Source organism: Taudactylus pleione, unplaced genomic scaffold, assembly GCF_031769625.1.
Source record: "Taudactylus pleione unplaced genomic scaffold, aTauple2 ptg000386l, whole genome shotgun sequence".
Taxonomy (NCBI): Eukaryota; Metazoa; Chordata; class Amphibia; order Anura; family Myobatrachidae; genus Taudactylus; species Taudactylus pleione.
The window spans coordinates 5,845,001-5,860,000 of NW_028284787.1; the positions used below are offsets into that span (position 1 = coordinate 5,845,001).

The 15,000-nt window shown below is 39.8% G+C and overlaps 1 protein-coding gene across 2 annotated transcripts in view; it reads left to right on the forward strand.

The window, feature by feature from the left end:
- The window catches only part of LOC148507701 (maternal DNA replication licensing factor mcm6), a 188,489-nt gene that overhangs the window by 91,028 nt on the left and 82,461 nt on the right, over positions 1–15,000 (forward strand). The window lies entirely within an intron of this gene.

Sequence of the window (15,000 nt, forward strand, 5' to 3'; positions counted from 1 at the left end):
CCTGCTCTAGTTTGCATAATTCTATAGGTGTCTAATGTTGACAATCAATATGTATATGTAGATCTACTAATACTAAGCACACAGGGATAATAGTTAGGTGGTTTTAATGGATTTGGTAAATACTACAACAAATTAGGGATGTGCAGGCTCGGTTCTACTCGGTTCCGTTCGGTTCTTTTTACCGGATCTTATTGGGTTTCAGCTGTCACGAGTTTTGGATAGCCAATAAGATTCGGTAAAAAGAACCGAACGGAACCGAGTAGAACCGAGCCTGCACATCCCTACAACAAATCAATTGAGAAGTCAGTGCTCTCTAATTTGAGGAGTAATGTACGCAGTATATGGTACAGGGAAGTGTATAGGAGTATATAGTCAAATGAACGTAGAAAAAAATGGAGGGATAAAACAGTGAACAATGTCCTTTGAATATAGGAAAAAATTAAATATATAGTGCAGATGGAATTAATGTCCTGGGCGGGTTGCGCTCTGGAGGGGTGGTGTCCCGTGCCCTCCGGACCGACAACTACAGGATGATAAACTGTCAAATTCTCCCAAACAGACAAGAACTAATTTTCAAAAAAGCGCCAGACCTGAACAGGACACTAAACAAAAATCACATGCCGCCAAAAGAATCAAAACAAAGGACCAGTATGATTTACCTCTAGGAGGGGGTTTCTTCCACTGTGGTAACTGTCACACATGCCGCACATGCACACCTACAACCAAAAGAATCAAAACCTTAGTTGGTTTGTTTGGCTATAAAGATTTCATCATTAGGGAACACATCACATGTACAAGCACAGGGGTCATTTACTTAGCGGAATGCCCCTGTGGCCTTCAATATGTAGGGAGAACAAAAAGACCACTGAAAATTAGAACTGCAGAACATGTGTGTAACATTCGCAGAGGCCTAGAATCCCACAGTTGATCAAACCATTTCCTACTCAAATATGACAAAAACCCATCAGGACTAAGCATCATACTGTAGGAATAAAACATGTACTCAGGAACTTAGGTGGGGCAACTTTGACCTAGTTCTAGATGAGGAAGAATTGAAGTGGATCTTCACCCTCTAAACACAGACCCCAGATGGACTAAATATAGATAATTAAGTCAAAGCCATTATTTGCCACTGACCATTCCTAAATAACAGGGTTCATCTCAATAAATATTGTAGTGGACACAAAAAACCCAAAAGAGGAGTCCATATCTACAAAGAGACCCTCTGTATAATTAATATATTACAGAATATGTGCTTTATACAATCACAACACAGCGCTAATAAATACACGAGTAAATCATCAAATCACCATAGTCATCAAACACACCACATGATGAAGCGAAGTAAAGGAGAAAGAGGTACAGTTAGATATCCCCACTAGTGTGCCACATAAAATATGTGACGTGCAGCTGCCACCCACCACACATTTAGTACCATAATTATGTGACAACAAACTGAAACACAAATAATACCAAGACACAGGACACAACATTAACTAAGCAACTAAGAATGCGTTAAGCCACATACGAGAAGACCCGCAAATATCTACATAGTAGTTTATTTCTAAAATAAATGAGTTTCCATGACAACCACATTAACATTAGTAATGGAGAGACAAACTTTCCTGCAATCTATTACATTTGGTTTCCTTGACAACCAATATGCAAGCCATGTCAGACAGGAAACCAATTAGAACCTCACCCAGTTTCCTTGACAACCCCTATGCTAACCATGCCTCACAAGAAGCCTATTTAAATCTGATTAAGACACATCCATCATTCACATCCCTGAGGAAGACCGAAAGGCTGCAACACATTGGACAACATTCAATCCATCTTTGGAACACATGCTGATATAGGAACGCTTACCGGAGTAAGCACTAACAAGAATACCTGTTCCCCAAGGATTCGCTCAATTCAGGAAGCGAAAGGCAAACCAGAGTATCCAGGAAGTGTGCACATGGCACACACCTTAACTGCCTCTGTACGGACCTATTCTACCCACCATCTGGTGGGTAGAGCCACCATCAACGTCGATCGATGGCCAGCGACCACGTGATCAACTGTAATCATGGTTCCGGTGGTCTTGCCACGTCTGGTGAATCAACAGGACCTATAGTGTGTAACTTGGCACACACTGCAATGGAGGCGGAGAGACTGTGTACCTGACAGAACCTTTCACACAAGGATTAACATCGACAGCAAGAAGGGTAAGTTGTCGGACCGGAGGGCACTGGACGCCGCCCCTCCAGAGCGCAACCCCCCAGGACATTAATTCCATCTGCACTATATATTTAATTTTTTCCTCTATTCAAAGTACATTGTTGACTGTTTTATCCCCCCCATTTTTTCTACGTTCATTTGACTATATAATCCTATACACTTTCCTGTACCATATACTGCGTACATTACTCCTCAAATTAGAGAGCACTGTGACTTCTCAATTGATTTGTTGTAGTATTTACCGGATCCATTAAAACCACCTAACTATTATTCCTGTGTGCTTAGTATTATTAGATCTACATCTACATATTGATTGTCACATTGGGCACCTATAGAATAATGCAAACTAGCGCAGGCACTATAACTGTATATATTATCATTGTCTGTAGGAGATCTCTGATTATGTCCATAGTGCCAGCAGCTACCATTATCCTATACCAACCAACAAGCGCAGGTTTCGCATCAATGTCATACAAATGATTCAATGTAAATCAACTGTATTTACCAGTGAGCCATCTTTATCACCAAGTAGAAATAATGATTTGGCTTAGTGGTACAAGAATATTTTCTTTAGTGACCTGGGTTTGACTGTGCCTGAAATATAAGGGAGTTATATGAAAAAAGAAAAAAAATAGGATTTGCATATATAGTAAGCAATAAGCTTTCTCGGTTTTTTAAGTGATCCTTCTAACAAGCTCATCTGATCACCTTTTAAATATTGTAGTTTTAACAAGGTTTCCATCTGGCCAGTCAACGTCGTTATCTGCAGACTCACTTACCGTCTTTATTGTGAAAGGAAGTTTAGAGTCTTGATACATTTTGCTGATATAAAACTGATCTGATCCTGTTTTAAAAGTAAAGTGCTAGAAAATGGTTTCAATATATAGACAATAATAATGACTGCGCAAAAACCGTCAGATGCAGCCTCTGAGGGAAATAAAAAAAAAGCACTCTAAACAAATTCTTCAAATAGTCAACCTTGTACACAATAGCTTTTCCTCAAAATGGCGCAAAATGACATCTAAATAATACATTAATCAGTCCTTATATCTAAGTCTCTTCAATCTCTTTTATGGGTGTTTCTTCATATAAATTGGAATACTTCGGTCAAATAGATAAAATTTCACTCCCCAAATCGTGGTCCTCAGACACTCAGATAAAAAAAGCAAAATACATAGTCCAATATTGGCAAAAAACAGTGATAAATTTATTCTGACATCGTACTCACATCTTAATAGAACTTTAAAAAATATATCACCACAAGGGTATACATATAGGTATTTAGTTGCTCCTTTCAGGGCCGTAGCTAGGGTAGTGCGGCCGGTGCCTTCGCACAGGCCACCACAGGCCTGGGGACGCTGTTTGGGCCTGTCAGATTTCTGTTTATTATCATTCTCACTTGTAGCTTCCTCTTATTTCATCCCCAGCATCTCCTGGCCTCCCCTATCTCTTCCCTGGCCCTTCCCCATGAAGCCATGGCCCTTTTTTGGGTGCATTATGTCCCTTTGAAAAATGAGGGGGATGCCAATGCTCTTTCTGGCACAGGGCACCAAAAAGTCTACTTACGGCTCTGGCTCCTTTCATCCATAATTTACCATCACAGATTGAATCAGGTTGAGGCTCAAGGTAACAGGATCCTCTCTCCTCCTTAAGGTGCAATATAAGATGGCAGCAGCAGCAGTATCCAACAAAACATACCAGCATCAGGTCATCACCAGCTTAAAGCTTTTCGAACTTCAGCAGCATGGTGACCTCATTACAATAGCAGATATATATATATATATATATATATATATATATATAATTACCTATACTAATTGAGAACACTCCCACAATGAATTTGCCCCTTTCCCAGCATATGCTGCTTCCGGAAGTGACGTCATCGTATTCCAATATTGCCGGGAACCGGAACTGCACAATGTGTTCCACCCGGTATACGGACTGGAAGTGGTAAGGGTTTCTTTATTTTTATAGTCCATTTGTATTTGGGAAATCCGGAAAAAACACTTGGTTCCTTATTCTCCATTTAATTTATAAATGCAGTAAGTGGTCCAAAGTACTGGTGACTTGGTCCATATGAGTTCATAGTAGTCCACAAAAAAATAGATATATATTCATGCTATTATCTAATTTTATGTAAGTATTCTAAAATTATTTTAAAAAAAAAGCAGAAATATCAGTTAAATACATAAAATGAACCTATAAATATTAAAGATTTTTAAAACCATTTCCTTTTTTAAATTCTCCATTCAACCATTTGGGGTCAGAGTTCCTAATTTTAAATATCCATTTAATTTCTGTCTTGGACAATCTGACCTCTAGATCTCTAGTTTTTTATGTTGGTAAAATGGTTTGTATGCCCCAAAATGCTTTTATGTATCAAGGATTTGATTTGTACATTCTTGAAATGCATAGATACAGTATGGGTCTCAACACCTTTCTTTATATTATAGATGTGCTCAGTTAAACATACTTTTAAATTCCTACTTGTTTTGCCAATGTAGATAAGACCACATTGACATTCTAGGGCATATATTACACACTTTGAGCTACAGGTAATGAAGTCTCTGATCTGATGAGTGTCTCTCTTTACCTGAAATTCTTTAAGCTTACTCTGCCCTTTTACAGTTTGGCACATTGTATATAGGCCACATCTGTGAAATCCATGACTTATACTGCTGCTTTGTTTTTCTCCTCAATAGCACTATGTACAAGTTTGTCTTTAATGTTGGGTGCCCTTCTATATATAATAATGGTTTGGTCAGGTATAAGGTTACCAATAACTGAATCCTTTTTTAAAGTGATCCAATGTTTTTTAAAAACCAACTCAATTTCTTTATGTTGTGAATTAAAATTACTTATAAAAGACCATTGATGGTCTTTCCCATTTTTTTCTTATTTTCTTCTAATAAGGCTTTTCTATCTATTTGCTTTACATTCTCATAAGTTTTTTTGATTTTCTCTCTGTCATACCCTTTGTCTAAAAACTGGTTTCCCATCTCAGCAGTTTTTCACACATCACCTTCTGTGCAAATATGTTTAACACGTAAAAATTGTCCATGTTCGAACTCCATCTAGCCAGTTTTTATGATGCTGGCTGTTAATCTCAATACAACTATTCGAGTCTGTACTCTTCCTATGAGTTTTGGTGTGTAAATTACCTTTTATATACAAACACAGATCTAAAAAAGTGATTTCAGACTGACTAATAGAGAATGTAAAATTAATATTAAAATCATTGCCGTTACAGGACTCACAAAATACTTGAAGCTCTTCTTCTGGGCCTTTCCAAATAAATAAAACATCAATAAAATGTTTCCATATTACCAGTCCCACACCCAACTGATTTCCACGCCACATCCTCAAATCCTCCCAGTGAGCCATATAGAGTTTGGCATAGCTAGGGGAGAACCTGGTGCCCATTGTCATCCCAAAGTTTGTATAAAATAGGATCCATTAAAATAAAAATTGTTGTTCATTAAAATAAATGTAATACCTTTTTAAAATAAAGCTTTTTATTTCTAAAGAGAGATCTGATGTATCTAAAAGTAAGAAACAGCTCTTATACCCATTTCAGTATAAATTATGGTTGTATAAAGTCGATACATCTCCACTCACCAGATAATAATTTTCCTGCCATTCTATTGTTTCTAATAAATTTAAAACTTCTCCAGTATCTTTTAAAAAGGCGTTAGTCTGCCTAGCCAACATAAAGAAATTGAGTTGGTTTTTAAAAAAAACATTAGAGAATTTTAAGAGGATTCCATTATTGGTAACCTTATACCTGACAAACCATTTATATATAGAAGGGCACCTTACCTTAGGGACAAACTTGTACATAGTGCTATTGAGGAGAAAAAAAGAACAAGCAGTAGAAGTCATGGATTTCACAGATGTGGTCTATGTACAATGTGCCTGACTGTAAAAGGGCAGAGTAAGCTTAAAGAATTTCAGGTAAAGAGAGAGACTCATCAGATCAGAGACTTCATTGCCTGTAAATCAAATAATGTAATTTATGCCCTATAATGCCAATTTGGTCTTATCTATGTTGGCAAAACAGGTAGGAATTTAAAAGCATGTTTAGCTGAGCACATCCGTAATATAAAGAGGTTTTGAGACCCATACTGTATCTATGCATTTCAAGAATGTACATCAAATCCTTGATACATAAAAGCATTTTGGGGCATACAAACCATTTTACCAACATGAAAAACTAGAGGTCAGATTGTCCAAGACAGAAATTAAATGGATATTTGAATTAGAAACTCTGACCCCAAATGGATTGAGCGGAGAATTTGAAATTAAATGGTTTTTATAAATTTATCTTTAATAATATTTATAGGATCATTTTATGTATTTAAATCTGATATGTATGCCATTTTTTTTTTTTGTTAGATAATTTAACATTTATTAGAAACAATAGAATGACAGGAAAATTATCTGGTGAGTGGAGATGTATCGACTTTATACACCATAATTGATACTGAAATGGGTATTAGAGCTGTTTCTTACTTTTTAGATACATCAGATCTATTTTCGGAATAAAAAGCTTTATTTTAAAAAGGTATTACATTTATTTTAATGAACAACAATTTTTATTTTAACGTATCCTATTTTATACAAAATGTTGGGATGCAATAGGCACCAGGTTCGCTCCTAGCTACGCCAAACTTTATATGGCTCACTGGGAGGATTTGAGGATATGGCGTGGAAATCAGTTGGGGGTGTGCCTGGTAATATGGAAACATTTTATTGATGTTTTATTTATTTGGAAAGGCGCAGAAGAAGAGCTTCAATTATTTTGAGAGTCCCTTAATGGCAATGATTTTAATAATTTTACATTCTCTATTAGTCAGTCTGAAGTCACTTTTTTAGATCTGTCTGTATATAAAAGGTATTTTACATACCAAAACTCATAGGAAGAGTACAGACTTGAATAGTTGTAATGAGATTAACAGCCAGCATCATAAAAACTGGCTAGATGGAATTCGAACATGGACAATTTTTACACGTTAAACATAATTGCACAGAAGGTGATGTGTGAAAAACTACTGAGATGGAAAACCATTTTTTAGACAAAGGGTATGACAGAGAGAAACTTGAAAAAGCTTATGAGTGTAAAACAAATAGATAGAAAAACCTTATTAGAAGAAAATTATGAAAAATGGGAAAAGACCAGTAATTTTAATTGCCAACAAAGAAATTGAGTTGGTTTTTAAAAAACATTGGATTATTTTAAGAGGATTCAGTTATTGGTAACCTCATACCTGACAAACCATTACATAAATCAAATCCTTGATACATAAAAGCGTTTTGGGACATACAGACCATTTTACCAACATGAAAAACTAGAGATCAGATTGTCCAAGACAGAAATTAAATTGATATTTAATTTAGGAACTCTGGCCCCAAATGGATTGAACGGAGAATTTTAAATTAAATGGTTTTTTTTATAAATTTATCTTTATTAATATAGGTTCATTTTATGTATTTAACTCTGATATTTCTGCCTTTTTTAGATAATTTTAGAATACTTATGTAAAATCCGATAGCATGAATATATATCTATTTTCATGTGGACTACTATGAACTCATATAGGCTACGTGTCCAGTACTTTGGACTACTTACTGTATTTATAAATTAAGTGGAGAATAAGGAACCAAGTGTTTTTTCCGGATTTCCCAAATGCAAATAAACGCTAAAAATAAAAACCCTTACCACTTCTGGTCCGGATACTGGGTAGAATGCATGGTGCACTTCCGGTTTCCGGTAATGTTGGAACGCATTGCAATGAACTTCCGGTTCTGGATGCTAATGATGTCACTTCTGGTCACGGCATATGCTGGGAAAGAGCACCAATTCAGGAAATTCATTGTGGGAGTGTTCTCAATTAGTATAGGGGTGTGTGTGTGTGTATATGTATGTGTATGCATATATATATATATATATCATCTGCTATTGTAATTAAGTCACCATGCTTCGGAAGGACATGAAGTCCAAAAAGCTTTAAGCTGGTTATGACCTGATGCTTGTATTTTTTTGGGGGTACCGCTGCTGCCATCTTATATTGCTACCTTAAAGACGAAAAAGGATCCCATGACCTTGAGCCTCAACCTGATTCAATCTGGGATGGTAACATGCAGATGAAAGGAGCAACTATATCCCTATATGTATACCCTTGTGGTGATATGTTTTTTAAAGTTCTATTAATATGTGAGTGCGATGTCAGAATAATTTTATCCCTATTTTTCTGGCAATATTGCACTATGTGTATTTTTTTATTTTTTTTTGTCTGAGGACCACAATTTGGGGAGTGAAATTTTATCTATTTGACTGGAGTATTCCAATTTATATGAAGTAGAAACACGCCCATAAAGGACTGATTAAATTTATTATTTAGAAGATATTTTGCACCATTTTGAGGGAAAGCTAATGTGTATAAGGCAAATGGTTTCAAATCCGGCACCTAAAAGTTATTTATTCTCTTGGTAACATTGTTTCAGTTCAGGGTAGAAAAAAAATCGACAAAGGGGCCTATCTATTACATAACTTTTTGCACGATCCGACCAAAGCCAGGAGGTTTTGGTCACATCGTACAGAAAGTCATGTAATGTATAGCTGGCAAGGACCAGCTATGCGCGTGCACGTTGGATCCTTGCCGACCTCGACTATCTACTGAACATGCTCGTCAGGTTCGGCATGTTCAGAGATGGGGGGTCAGGCTCCTATACTAAATGACATTCAGTGAACGCTGTTCAGTGCGGGCGCCGCACCTCTGTGACCTGAAGGTCTGAAAGCTAGTCGTTCAGTCTTTCAGGTCGTCTAGTGCAGGGGTTCCCAACCACGGTCCTCAAGGTACACTAACAGTCCAAGCACAAGCAACTTATTTAGTACCTCAGTTATTTTGATTAAATAATCTGTGCTTTAGGAAGGAGGATATCACCAAAACCAGGACTGTAAAGCTGGGTACACAGAAATATTTTCTGTCCAACCATCCAACTAGTTGATTGGTTGGAATGAAAATCTGGTAATGTATGGGAGTAACTGATCAGCAATTTGCTCCTAAATGCCAGAAAACAGATGAAAATGGTAGTTCAGACAAGTTTGTTAAATGTTTGATCGAAACAATTTGTTCAGTTTTTGTCCATTTTCCGGCATTTGGGAGCAAATTGATGATTGTAATTTGCTTTCATACCTTACCAGATTTTCATTCCAACCAATCAACAAGCTGGATGGTTGGACAGAAAATCTTTACGTATGAACCCAGCCTTAGGACAGCTTTAGCAAGTGGTCAGGTCGATGGTCGAGACAATCGCGACCATCGGGGCTTGCAACGAGACCCTTGTGGTAGGGTCTTGTCTGCCGCAAGCCCTAGTGAGCTTTCGGCTCTAATAGAGCCGGAAGCTCACCACTGACATCACGCGTGATGTCAGTGGGGCCGCCCCCAAACGGCAGGCGTTCCTTCGGGAACACCTCTGTTTGGCCAGCCACCCCCCCACCCCGCCTACAAAATGGTGTGAGCTGTCAATCACCATCGACAGCTGCCCCTTTTGTAGTGTCCCCCGGAGCGAGAGAAATTATCTCTCGCTCCAGGGCTTGTGCACGCGCAGTGCGGCCAATGCGTGTGCGCAGGGCCTCAACATCAACCCACTTGCGAGCGCTCAGCTCTTCTGATCGGGTCTGAAGAGACCATTAGTGTGCCTTGAGGACGGAGGTTGGGAATCACTGGCCTAGTGGATAGGCCCCTTAACAGTCACCACCAATTTAAATGTTGCAAACATGGAGACTAAAATTAAAGTAACAGGTGGCTCAAAATTAAATTTTAAAACGAAGGTTCACTTAAATTGAAAAATAGAGGATTTATTTGCCCTATTGGAAAGAGCTGGAAGAAAAGTCAAGGCTGGTTTTTGAAGGGCCAATTTAACATATTGATTGTAAAGTGATCTAAAAATAATTGGTCAAATGTGATATGTGCTTAAAACCATTTAGTTCATTGTTGGAAAAAAAGAAAAACCTTTCCCCTCGTGGCAGCCATAATGAGATTAACACCTTAGTCATCTGGTGTCTTTTTTTTTTTTTCTCTCAGCTGGGTGTAGTTATGTACAGTAGGTAGTTTCTATCTTGAGGGTCCCTGCAATTTTCTTCTTCAATGCCCTTCTGCTCCACGGGAGGTTTCTGTCCTCCCTGAGCTCGCCTTAGGACACCTGCATTACATTTTGTTCCCCATCTTTTTAGGAAGCAGGACTGGCTAGTAAGTCTGGGGCTGGTTATGCTTTAGGTGGGGGACCCCAGGTCATTTTTTTTTTTTTAAATAAAAACACTTTATATTAGGTATACAGGCAGAAACCTACACAAATCACTGATCTGTGTATGTTTCTGCCAAACTCGCAGCTCAGGAGGTGAGTGTTTAAAACTTCTATTTCACAGTGAGTTTGCTACAATCTCTCACGAGATTGGAAACTCTAATCTTTTGCGAGTTGCAACTTTTTTAAGTAAAGTACTGCCTATTTTGGCTGATGGTGAGTTTTTTCGAGTTTGCAATCTCACATGAGTTTTAACAGTGAAAAGACAGAACTCACTTCCAATCTCACTTGAGTTTGTCTTTAGTAAATTAGTGAGATGAAAAACATGCCTAAACTCACATGAGTTTCCAACTCACCCAAACTCACCCAAACTCAAAGCTTAGTAAATTTACCCCTTTGTATCTTATGCACTATCCCTTTGCTGCCTATAGAGGAGACTGCAAAGAGAAGTTATACCTATATCTGGAAATTAAATAGTAATAGTAAGTCCCTTGGCACAGCTGTTAGACTATGCGATACCTAAACATTGGTAAATAGGCTAACCATGTTGCATCAACAGACTTTCTATTCCATTCTGCATGAAGTATGGCTTTAGTGGTGTCACCAGGAGCGCTCTCTGGCTGTTTCCATTGGTAATGGATCCACAATCTAATCACAGTAACTCCATTATGTACCTGTCAGACACCAGGGTAGAAGGAATAGATGTTCTGTCTATGCCATGCTGTACTAATACCATGGAATGGCTGGGGTAAGTTATTTTTCCTCCTTTTCCTTAATTACCCACATACTATGGATAATTAGAAAATAATTGGTACAGCCAGTGGTGGTTCTTACCTAGTGACTGCGAGGCTGCAGCCTCCCAGTAAAATCCTCCACTGTTCAGTGAGTCAGTGCAGTCCGTGACTGCACTGGCTTCACTGTGACTGGAGGTGGCTTCCTATTGGAAATGCCATCTGTCAGTCACGCTGAAGACAGGCAGCCAGGGGAAGGTGTCTCCTCCCCCTGGGACTGCCAGTCCAGGCTGCGATCAGCAGAGAGCAGCTTCAAGTGGAAGCCGCTGCTCTGCCTTTTGGGCAGTCCTACAGGGCTTCTCAGGGCTGCAATCAATGCAGCCCCGAAAAGCTGGTGTTAGGCGTGGGCATGCGCAGGTCCCAATGCCTGCCAGATTCATTGAGCAGCCCCCAGGACCCAGGTCAGCAGCGGCAGCCCCCCTCAGGCAGGAGCCGATGCTGCTCAGTACGGCCATGGCCAAAAGTTTTGTGAATGACTAAAATATTGGTTTTCACAAAGTTTGCTGCTTCAGTGTTTTTAGACCTTTTTGTCAGATGTTACTATGGTATATTGAAGTAAAATTACAAGCATTTCATAAGTGTCAAAGGCTTTTATTGACAATTACATTAAAGGGTCAATATTTGCAGTGTTGACCCTTCTTCATGACTTCTGCAATTTGCCCTGGCATGCTGTCAATCAACTTCTGGGCCACATATTGACTGATGGACACCCATTCTTGCCTAATCAATATTTGGAGTTTGTCAGAATTTGTGGGGTTTTGTTTGTCCATCCGCCTCTTTAGGATTGACCACAAGTTCTCAATGGGATTAAGGTCTGTGGAGTTTCCTGGCCATGGACCCAAAATTTTGATGTTTTGTACCCCGCGCCACTTAGTTATCACTTTTGCCTTATGGCAAGGTGCTCCATGATGGAAAAGACATTGTTCATCACCAAACTGTTCTTGGATGTTGGGAGAAGTTGCTCTTGGAGGATGTTTTGGAACCAATTCTTTATTGTTGACTGTGTTTTTATGGCAAAATTGTGAGTGAGCCCACTCCATTAGCTGAGATGCAACCCCACACTAGAATGGTCTCAGGATGCTTTACTGTTTGCATGACACAGGACTGATGGTAGCGCTCACCTTTCTTTCTCTGGACAAGTGTTTTTCCAGATGCCCCAAATTATCTGAAAGGGGATTAATCAGAGAAAATAACTTTACCCCAGTCCTCAGCAGTCTAATCCCATGCAGAATATCAGTCTGTCCCTGATTTTTTTTTTCCTGAGGAGAAGTGGCTTCTTTGCTGCCCCAGGCCATCCTCCAAGTCTTCACGCACAGTGAGGCGAAGATGCACTCACACCACCCTGCTGCCATTTATGAGCAAGCTCTGCACTGGTGGTTCAACGATCCAGCAGCTGAATAAACTTTTGGAGACTGTCCTTGTGCTTGCTGGATGTTCTGGTGCCCTGAAGCATTCTTCACAACTATTGAACCTCTGTCCTTGAAGTTCTTGATGATCCGATAAATGGTTGATTTAGGTACAATCTTACTAGCAACAATATCCTTCCCTGTGAAGCTCTTTTTGTGCAAAGCAATGACTGCATGTAACCATGGTTAACAGAGGAAGAACAATGATTTAAAGCTCCATCCTCCTTTTTAAAGCTTCCAGTCTGTTCTAACACAATCAGCATGACAGAGTAATCTCTAGCCTTGTTCTCGTCAACACTCACCTCTGTTAACGAGAGAATCACTGACCTGTTAGCTGGTCTTTTTCTGGGAGGACTGAAATGCAGTGGAAATGCTTTTGGGATTAGGGGCCTGATTCAGACCTGCTCGCAAGCAGGTCGATGGCCAAGCAGTGTGCACGTGTGAGCCCCGGAGCGAGCGAGAAATCACTCGCTCCGGTGCTCGCATCCAAAATGGGTGGCTGTCGATGTTGATAAACGGCTCGCCCCATTTGGTAGGCGGGTCGGAGGGGTGGCTGTCCAAACGGAGGCATTCCCGAAGGAACGCCTGCTGTTTGGGGGAGGCCCCTCTATTAGAGCCGAAAGCTCGCTGGGGCTTGCGGGAACGAGACCCTACCACAAGGGTCTCGTCGCAAGCCTGATGGTCGTGACCATCATGACATCACCTGGCCGCTTGCTAAAGCTGTGGGTGGTCACCCACAGCGATGTGAGCAGGAAGGAGGCTGGTTTTAAGAAAGAAAAAAGTGGCCGCCCTAATTCAGAGCACTTCATTGTCATGGCAAAGAGGGACTTTGAAACTAATTGCATTTCATCTGATCACTTTTCATGACATTCTGGAGTATATGCAAATTGCCATCATAAAAACTGAAGCCGCAGACTTTGTGAAAACCAATATTTGTGTAATTCTTAAAACTTGGCCATGGCTGTAGAGCTCACAGTTCTGCTACACAAACCATGGGAAATTGCCATGGTTTGTGGTGGCTTTGGGAATGCATCATGAATAAGTCTTTGCCTCTGCCACCTTGGTCATATCTACTGTACCAGAGAAAGATCTGCCATCTCTCTGCCCATGACCAATGAACAATAGGGATTACTATTACCTACCAAAGCTGTTGTCAGGGCAGTTTCTGTTTACTTCTCCAGAACGACTGATTTTACAAAGACCAATCTACCATATGTCCTTCCTGTAGGACCTCAACAAGGGCATGCTCTGTCTACACCTACTGTTGCAAGATAGATCCGGAATATCATTGCACAGGCTCACAAAGGGAACAAACCTAGTATGCTATGAAGCCAAAAGGTGCATACACATGTAACTATTTTTTGAACAATTTAACTGTAACGAGGTAGTTATCATTCATCGTTGAAAAAAACATTCAGTTTCTGAGTTATAACGATGAATGATTATCGTTCATGCGCGTTCCCCTTTGTAGCTCATTCTGACTGACCAACTGAACCATTTTCACTAAGGGAATATGAAAAAAATTGTTTGTAGTTCAAAAAATCGTTCATTACACTTTAAAAAATCTGACAGATAATCTGACAAAATCGTTCATAAAATCGTTGGTAACAAAATCATTGTGTGTGTATGCAGCTTAACTGTGTTTTCTACAAAAGCAGTGGCAGCCTTTTGTTGGAAATGTGTGTGCAGGAGTTGATACTGCAGTTATATAGGCACATACCAACTGATGACTCAAACTGTGAATAGCCCAGTGTTATTGATGGATAACTGGTATAGCCACACTCTCTGTGAAGTATACACTGGTAATGATGGAGTGTAGCTTGGGCGTAATCTGGTCCTATACTGCTCACCAGCCGGTGAGTGTATACTGCTTGCATGTAGTGGTGCAGGATGCTGGAACAGCTTTATGGGTCCCATTTATCAACAAAACATAACCCCTTTAGCACTCGCTAATAGGGTTGCATCATCCTTTCTGTATTCATCTATCATCTATCTATCATTTATCTAAGATTACCGCTCTTTGACACAGCATCGTTCTCCGTGTCTTTAGATGGTGAGAGTGATGCGGTACCCATTGATGGTAATGGGGCCCTGGCGCTGCCTTTCCAGCTTCAGCATAGCCTTCCAGGCACTGTCAGGTTCCCGTGTTATGCACATGCGAAGACAGACCTTTGCACATGCGCATTACACAGGAGCCAGGCACTGGCAGTGTTAGGCTGCCAGCAGCTGAGCGGAGGACTTTGCTGGACCTCGCCAGAGGGGTAAGCATTGATAAG